General features: G+C 33.4%; 1 non-coding gene and 1 pseudogene across 1 annotated transcript; one reads left to right on the top strand and one right to left on the bottom strand.

Annotated features, from left to right (window-relative positions):
- Window positions 1–1,483: 1,483 nt before the first annotated feature.
- On the top strand, window positions 1,484–1,557 carry TRNAN-GUU. The gene has a single exon. It is a non-coding gene; the product is annotated as a tRNA-Asn (tRNA).
- Window positions 1,558–4,612: 3,055 nt separating this feature from the next.
- LOC116199506 lies at window positions 4,613–8,976 on the bottom strand (annotated as a pseudogene).
- Between the last annotated feature and the right edge of the window lie 1,110 nt (window positions 8,977–10,086).

Here is a 10,086-nt window from a genome sequence, read left to right as displayed (position 1 = left end):
TCCCCTCTCTCTTTCCTTACGTGAAGAAAATGACTTGAAGATCCGAGCAGTAGTGGCTTCGACGTGGCCACCACAGTCCATACGAGGTCGTCGGCAACCTCTAATGTGGTTGGTGACCACGTAGGGTGTGATGGCTGGCGTCGAAGGGAGCCACCACCGTCCCCTCCCTCCCTCTCTTTTTTGTATAGACATCTATTTTTTTAATAATTTTTTTTCATTTTTATGAAACTTAGAGTTTTTTTTTCATTTTTTGAAATTTCGTTTATTAAATCGAGTTTCAGTTTGGCTAATAACCTGATTTATTAGGTTGGTTTAGTGGTGGAAGACATGACGCTATGCGATACATGTAGATAGGGAACGGTTCTATAATATATCATTAGCATACACCTATTTTTCTCTAACTTTCTCTATTTTTTAAAAATTACTAATTTCTTCAAGATTGTAGAATTTAATCCTCAATTATATTCAAGTTTGCATGCATTTTTTTCATTTCAGCGTTATTTAAGCTATGACAGAAATAATAAACTGCTAGAAAATTAGTTGATTGGATAATTAATTTATAGAAACGGCTCCTAAATTTTTATGTTTTCTGAAAAACAAAGTGAAAGAAATTATTTTTAAAATTATTTTAATCAAAATTATTTTAAAGTCTTGTATTATTCAAAGGCTTCATAAGTTCCCATGCATGGATTTTTGAGAAATAATTATTTCATATTTTTTAGTGATAATAATAACTTCTACAATTAATGTGCCTTTTTGGTGACCGAAATATCCGTGAATGAAGAGCTAAGAATTCATTCAAAAGGTCTACGTGCAAACTCCTTATCAAACAAATAGAGGTTCCTTATCGCATGAGCTCAAGGAGTCTATTTTAGTTACCTATATATATTGATTGATGTCTATTTATATATATATATATATTGCCACTACAAAACTTATTACATAATTGATATTTTTTGAAAACCTACAAAAAGATTCAGGATTCTTCATTAGTTACATTCGTCAGACTTGTTTCATTATGTGGTATGTACATTTTAATTTTATCTTTTTGCTGTTTATCAGCTTGAGCTTCTAAGATAAGTAGATAACCTATTTTAAATCCATGACGTGTTGTTTGCCCCATCAAAAGCATTGAGCAACTGTCCAAGAAAACACAAGTCACCTGTATGGATCTCGTAAATTGTTGAACAAACGCCAAATTAAATCACTACATTCTCTGTGCATAATGTTTCGGTAGATCTTCTTTTTTTTTTGCTGCAAATGTCTTATTCGAATCTCAAAGATGATTTAATCTTCTGGATGCATATAATTGGATATTGGAACTAGAGTAGATATATATAACACAAATTTGTGCTAATTTGGACTTTATCTTGGTCCCTGGGTCATGGCATCGATTAGGCGTGGGGCCGTGATTCGGCCTCAAAGAGGCCCAACAGGGCCGCAATAGCTGAAGTTACATTCAATGGTCATGCCAAGCATCAAAGCTGGAGTAGCTCAGTTGGTTAGAGCGTGTGGCTGTTAACCACAAGGTCGAAGGTTCAAGCCCTTCCTCTAGCGCTTCCTAAAAGTTTTCCCCTTCTTTAATAATTCTCGTTTTCCAGATGGATTTTACATTCTATAATTAGAGGATAAATATATTTATATATCTTGCAACAGTTATTTTTAGAAAAATCTTAATAAGAGTTTTATTTATATCAATAGAAATTCAATATATTTTGTTATATAATATCATTACATATACAACTTTTCAAGTATATTAATGTAATGATTGTATTATGTGTCTAATAATTTTTTATTAAACTTATCGTTGACGCCAAATTATAATTAAACACTTTAGTTATCTATCAATTTTTTGTTCTATTATACTTTTATCATCTGAATTATTGTCTCTATTCAATCAAGATGTTCCTTTTTTTTTTCTTTATAGGAGTTTTAGATAACTACGGTTTTGAAGAAGATAATCATATATAATATGTTACGTGATAATATATGGAAAATAACATCGTACAATACGATTTTTTATTTTTTTTTCACATTACAGTACAGATTAAAATAATTTCACCATATACACAGAAAAAATTTCACCCCACAGCATTTCCACTATGTTTTCACCATACAACATGGTTCTATTGTGGGGAATTTTTTGGAGGAATTTTGTAGGAATGAGAACTTGAGGGACCTAAAACAAATGAAATAAAATTAACTAATAATATTATTAAAAAAAAAAGTCGAGTACGAAATAGATGGAGGTGGGGGCGCCGGCGGCAACCCACCCCTCCATCAAGGGTGCCGCCTGGCTTTGCAAGAAATTTTTTTTTTTTTATATTCTCTTAAAATCTTTTAAGTAATATATACATTTCAATCAATAAATATATGCATATATACTACATAAGTTACTATTTGAACTTTATTTACTTATAACATATCAAAATTCAACTTTATATTGTAAGCATTTATAATTTAAAAACCAAATTCCACTCATATGTTGTGGTAATTTGATAACATGACTGTAACATAATGTAGAAGATTTTATGATGAATAAAGTTCAAGGTTAAATTTTGAGTATATTATGTGGGTGTGTGTGTGTATATATATATATATATATAATGTAAAGTAAAAAATTAAACCACCATGAATTACATTCTTATATTTCAATTCTCAAAATTTTTCAAGCAAAACATAGCGTTTAGTGACGAAGTTAAGTTTAATTTAATTTGATTTAGTTTGATTTGAGGAGATTAGGACAAAAGTAATTGGGAAAAGTATGTGAGAGAATTTGAATAAGAAGATAAAAAAGTAATTATTATGTTGTTGAATTGAGGAAAAAATTTTAAATTTGAGGAAAAAGTGTTGTATAGTTGAGAGAATTTAGTATTAAAAATTAATTTAAATAATAGATAAAAAAGTATGAGAGTATTTGAAAAAAAATATAAAAAAGTAATGATCATATTGTTCAATTGAGGAAAAAGTTAAGTTAAGTTAAGTAAAATCAAATTTTGTCGCCAAACATAGCAGAGAATACTATGTTGTTTTAAATTTCACTTGCATTAATTGATATGAGTGACTTTCAGTAATTTATATTTTTTATTTCATATATTGAATTGTACATATAATATGAGAACTTATTTGTTGTTTATATAAAATAATAGTTATTTTATTCATTATAATACGTATTATTAGTGATAGAATATTTTATATTTTAATTATGTATATGGAATTGTTATATATTATAATATATGATAATTTATTTATTCTATAATATATTTATTGTATTAATTATAGTATTTATTTTTAGATTATTAGTAGCATTTATTACAAATATTTATTATTTGGCGTAGTTTATTTTAATATATATATATATATAGATATATAGATTTTGATAATCTCATTATTAATTAATAGAATTAGGTAGTGATCGAGTGAAAATATATGATAGTATTACTAAAAGAAGCTCATACTTTTGGTTCGATATCATTCCACCAGGGGCGCCAATTTTTTCATGAATACCTCTCTTTTATATGTGCCAAGCAACTATACAGATTGTACGGTCTTGGCTACTCGAATTCGAACATATCTTACACACTGATCTCAAGCTAGTTAGCTAGCTAGTCGTTACCGTCCATCGAAACAAGCTAATTTCTCGCCAAGCTATCTATAATGCCGGGGTAGCATCTCGCATATATTAATTGTGTTTAATTAATTAATGTTTTACCCCACAATATAAATTAATTCATTGCCAAATTAAATTAATTCTTCCTTTAAATAAAGGTGTAATGAAAAGGGCACCAAAAGAAAAGTGAAATTCAAAAGTTCCCGTTAACGGATATTCCATGCTTCACTATGAAGTGAAGTGATCGAACAGTGTACTATTCTTCTCCCAATTCAAGGCAAGAATTTAAGAATACACCCAAATCAGCAATCGCAGTTTCACCATTATATTTCTCTCCACACACAACATGGCTGGCTTTCGCAGAATACTATGGTGTGCTTTGGAATTTTTTTCAAGTGTAAGCATCATCGTACTGTCAAGGATTATGTTATATCGGCCGCAATCATTCTAGGGATCATTATCGTCCTCCGCATAATCTGCCACTTCATCTATGTCTCATCGAGGAGGAGACGGTCTCGCCACGGTCATTCTAGCAGCGATCTGGAGATGCAGCCGCGGTAGCTGACTGGGCCATGCTACATGCGAGTTCATCACAGATTTCAAATCGTTGTAAATTACTTCCCACTAACTTTTGGGTGAAAGCCTTTTTTCTATTTCGGCTGGTTGAAGTTTCATTTCACACCTGTTGATCTAATTCAGATGATACGTATTACAATGGTTCCTAACTGATCATTGTTTAAGCTATGTATGCATATATGTATATATATTTGTAGCATGGAAGTGATATGCATATGAATTAGCAATTATTCATAAGAATTCAGTATCTCAGTTTCCAGTCAAGATCAATCCAATACGGTACATATGCCTTAGAGCAATGATATGAGCTACGGATATTCTTCCTTGGTCGCCACGGTGACTTACACGAAACAATATTACGGATATGCAGGTAAGTTAACAGCCAAATTCTGATGCTCTTCCTCATCATGCTAGAGCCCACGCTTTCAATTTTCCGATCTTTTCATATAAATTCAAGAGTTATCCAAACCCATCATGACCACATACGTACCAAAACAATGTAATATTCGAGGTTCAAATGCACCCTATCGATCGGATCAAGCATTATAAAGTACTTATTGAATATTTTTACAGCAATCAATGTTTGAAAACTATCTTAAAAATTGCTAATTTTACAATTAATTCAATCTTTTTTTTAAGCAATTCTTGTAGAAGACTGAACACTTCGGTCGGAAACGCCGGTGACACGCCAAACCTTTAGAACCCCATCCAGACTCCCAGTACATATCGTGCAACCACCACCGACCAACGAATCCTCCTCCTTCACTAACATGCGGTCCGGTAGGCGACTACGCACCTTACCGGGCCCCTGTGCCCCAGCAGAACCGCCACACACTCGTGCTGACCTCCTGTTTCCCTGGCCCAGACCCTCACTGTCGCATCGGCCGAGCCACTGACTAGATAACGGCCGAGGCTCGTCACACATAGCACAGCGTGCGAGTGGCCCTGGAGTGCCCCACAGTACTGCAGCTGGCACGTGGAGAAGGAGCTTATTGCCCTGAGCCAGAAGTGGATGTAGCCGTCCGTGCAGCCGCCATAGAGCACCTCGCCACCTGCGGCCAGAGACAGGGTTTTAATGGGGGAGTTCTTTGCCCGGAGGGTGAGGATGAGGGAGTGGGCTGTGGCAAGGGAGGACGAGTAGGAGTAGGAGGAGGAGGACGACGACGACGAGAGGTGGCCCTGCCATACACGAATGGTGGCATCATCAGAAGCAGTGTAAAGGACACCATCGGGGCCGGTTGCGATGGTGTTGACAGACTGGGGGTGGGCCTGGAAGGTCTCAGTGCAGCGGAAGTCGGAGAGGCGCCAGACCTTGATGGTGGTGTCGAGGGAGGCGGAGTAGAGGATGTCTCCGGAGGGGTTGATGGCGAGGGATGTGATGGGACCCAGGTGCTTCATCTGCCATATTAGTAAAATATCAATATGCATCTTTACTTATAACCAAGGAAAAAAAAAAAAGAATCAATCGATTCAAACTAATTATGATCTATTATTTCCCCTGCCAGGCCACATCCGTATATATTTTATTTACCCCAAAAAGGCTCAAGATATCATACGCAATGCATCCTAAAATAATAAAAAAATCAATCCAGCAGAATAAATAAATAAATCAACCAGCAGCAAAATAATATTGAACCTACTTTTCATTTAGCTTACAAGTTCATAATAAAGAAAATAGCATCAAATTCATAATTCAGAAAGGGGCAAAACGAATGAAGCCCATAACTCAATACACACATCAAATATTTGTTTCATGATAAGGATTGCTACGTCCATTGAAAGAAAAATCTAATATGAATACATACATATATACATATATACATATATATATATATATAGTGTGATTCGTTCTTTTCAACTTTTAACTTTAGAAATCAAAACCAAACCATATTCAAAATTTCAATAAAGAGCGCATTGTAATCAAACCATATATTCAAATTATCGTATTAGTCTCATTTCAACTTTTCGGTTATTGGGATACTTTTTTAGATTATTTGGATATTTTGGACAGTCATAGTTTTTTATTATAATAGAAGGTCCGTGGGTTTAATCAAATGAAATTGAAATCCTAATAGATAATAAATGGGGATTACAAATATCAAACCTGGAACCTCTTGATTAGCAGGCGAGAGTATGCCTATTGAGTTGCACTCTCTTTGATTGAAAGTCCTAATTAGATCAAGTCTTCAGTTAAATGTATAACTTGTTTATTGAACAAGTGCATTGCAAGGATTTTATAAAAAAATTATCATAGAAGTTTAAACTTAAACTTGTAATAGAAGAATATATATTTAAATATATATCAAAAGTTCGAGTAAGAAACTCATGAAATATATGCATCATTGCAATTATTAAGTTACTTTCTAAGACAAATTAATCTAAAGTTTTAATACTCTTAGATAAGATCGTTAGTTTGTTTTACGAAAGAATAAGAATCATAGTGTCTATTAAAACTTTTAAAATTTGTTATTTGCTTCTGCACTATAATTGATATTCCATATATTTAGTTTTATAAATTTGAACACTTTAGATAAAATGACCGAGTCACTTCTATGAGAGTCTTACTTACTTAAGCTTTTATAGGATTAGCTATAATGTCAGATTTTTTAAAAATTAATTTTAAGTTTATATGAGTATAAATGATTATTTACTTTCTTAAAATGATGAATATATTATATGTTAATCATATGATAATAAGTGATTGAAATATCTTTTAAACATCTTTGAATATTTTTCTTCATAATAAATATATTGAGAGAATACTAACATGAATATTTTAATGATTTTATTACCACTTTACTCCTATATTATTTTGATATTTTTTGTCTATCCCTATTTAATAAATTGATTACAACTTTATATATACATTTAGATTATTAGCCGTGGATCCTGCGTGTTGCATTAGATACAAAATAATCATTTTTCTGCTAATTTTACTATATATATATATAATATGTATTGTAAAAGGTTGAAAATAATAATTTACAATCAATGGCAATATACTATTAGAAATATTTGACTAACATGAATTTAATTTTACAAATAAGATAAGGAAAAAAATATATAAAATAAGAGAACTCAACGCAAGTTTTCAACATTAACAAATTATGCATGAAAAATTAAAAAGAAAAGTTCCAAACGATCTTGAATTCGATTCTTATTAGTGAAAGTCATGTGTCTTTTTATTTTGCAGTATTCCATATTCTTGTATTATAGGTCTATGAACATTTCTTATGACTAAAAAAAAAAATCGATACCATTGCTCAAAATGGGTTATAATATGTTTATCAAACCATTTAGCAATAAATGACACATGCGCGTCTCTTTCAAAAAGCTACTTGTATTAGACCTATCAACTTTTCTTATAATCGAAAAAAAAAATCAAGTAATTTCCTTGAAGGTGTCGTTGTTCTGCTTTTCAAGCCATTGTATTGTGGAGTTACCTATATATATATATGTGCGCGCGCGCGCATATATAGAAACATGCAACGGCTCCATTTATGCAGCCGAGCAAGACAAAATTAATGCCTTTTCACTAACCACCAACTCATAAAACTTAGTAAATACAGTGATAAATGCGCATCAAATAACATAAATCTAACCCTGAAAGAAAGAAATAATCACTTATATCTAACCTTACCATCTTGTCTTTTCCGGTTATGTAGCTCATGACGAAACTGCCGGTGCTCGGCACTGTCGCTATCTTCGCATGCTTTACCAAGCCACCGGCCCACATCCTATGCCAAACCCGGACCTTGCCATCAGAATATGCCGCACAAACCTGATCATTGAAACCCGACACTGCCATTGCAACCGCCCTGTGTGCCTTGGCCCTTAGCTGATCGCACTCGATGAACTCTGGGAGCTTCCAGACCCTAATGACATTGCTCTCGGTGCTAGTGTAGATGAGGTTGTTCGAAATTGACATAGATAAAACCTAGGTTTTGGAGAGAACCCAGACACCAATATTTTGTTAGTTTTGATATGTATATAGTAGTTTGGAGTCATTTTCTGAGTGCGACAGTGATGGTCTCGATACGGTCTATATATTCACAATAACAAAATTCCCCACTTCCCAGACACATATATCTGCTTGAGCTTTTGTCCCAGTTAAAGCCAAAAAAAGAAGAAGAGTGTACTGTTAATAAATAGTAGAATCTATATATAGGATCCAAGTACATCCCTGAATAACATGGATTAAGTTATAATATATGATCGATGTCATGTCCCAACCTTATTGGAGCAGGTTTGATATTATATTGGTTAATGGGTTCTTACTATAACGATTTACGTACGCGTGGAACCATATTTCAAGCTAGGTTAGTTACTATTACTATATAACATTAGCCATTCGATCGACTTACTTATGTCAATATATAACGGGGACCATGCATCTAAGTAATCTACATAGCTATATATATGCTATATAACTCAATGACCTCTACCAACCTGACCATCCTTCTTGAGGACGGAGAAGACACAGTGGAAGTTAGCCGCTGCATCAAATTCAGTAGAGATTTTGGTAGCAGCCGCAAAGGGGTGGGGCGGGGAGTAATACTGGGAGGAGGAGGTGTGGAGGCTGAGGCGGGCCGGAGAAAGGGCTGGGCGGTCGGGAAGCCAGAGAACGAGGGCAGCTGTGACTCCTTGGTGGATATGCTCTTGACGAGGCCGAACCTATTACTATTGCTTGTTGGTTCTGTAATCGGCAGCGGCAGCGTCTCTTCCAATATGAAACGGAAAGAAGGGTTTGGGGGAAACGCAGATGAAGCTGGTGAAGAGGAATCCTCCATTATCGGCTATTGCTCAATTACTATACTGCAGGTTGATTATCATCATGATCATAAAGTTGGACCGCCATTGAAGGAAGGAATTGAATTATGGGCTATGGGGTGACCAGCTTAGGGGGTACGGTTCACTAAATTGAGTGGACGCTAGTTGTACCAGTTTTTTAGTACAGTTGGACCAAGAAATTAATTATTATTTAAATTGATGAGGAATTAATGTGCTTGCCGGAGATAATTAGTTTATGATTCTTTTCTGCAAAAAAAAAATTTAATTAATTCTTGGTAAACTGGTAGAATGACTTATCCAAAAAAAAAAAAGAACGACGTATAGTAGACTGTACATGATAGCAACATGCGCGTACGCCTCAATCTCTAAGTTCTATTAGCTCCAAGAAATCTAATTAAGGCCATGTATATAGTGGCAGAGGGGTAAGAACCTACTTTAATGTGTATATATATATTTTTGATAAGCTGCATGTGTATATATAGAATATTTTATATTTTAATTATGTATGTGGAATTGTTATATATATTATATATTATAATATATGAGAATTTATTTATTCTATAATATATTTATTGTATTAATTATAGTTATTTATTTTTAAATTATTAGTAGCATTTATTACAGATATTTATTATTTGGCGTAGTTTATTTTAATATATATATAGATTTTGATAATCTCATTATTAATTAATAGAAGTAGGTAGTGATCGAGTGAAAAGATATGATAGTATTACTAAAAGAAGCTCATACTTTTGGCTCGATATCATTCCACCAGGGGCGCCAACTTTTTCATGAAGACCTCTCTTTTATATGTGCCAAGCAACTATACAGATTGTACGGTCTTGGCTACTCGAATTCGAACATATCTTACACACTGATCTCAAGCTAGCTAGCTAGTCGTTACCGTCCATCGAAACAAGCTAATTTCTCGCCAAGCTATCTATAATGCCGGGGTAGCATCTCGCATATATTAATTGTGTTTAATTAATTAATGTTTTACCCCACAAAATAAATTAATTCATTGCCAAATTAAATTAATTCTTTCTTTAAATAAAGGTGTAATGAAAAGGGCACCAAAAGAAAAGTGAAATTCAAAAGTTCCCGTTAAC

Source organism: Punica granatum, chromosome 3 (assembly GCF_007655135.1).
Source record: "Punica granatum isolate Tunisia-2019 chromosome 3, ASM765513v2, whole genome shotgun sequence".
Classification (NCBI taxonomy): Eukaryota; Viridiplantae; Streptophyta; class Magnoliopsida; order Myrtales; family Lythraceae; genus Punica; species Punica granatum.
This window is presented reverse-complemented; position numbering and strand designations above follow the sequence as displayed.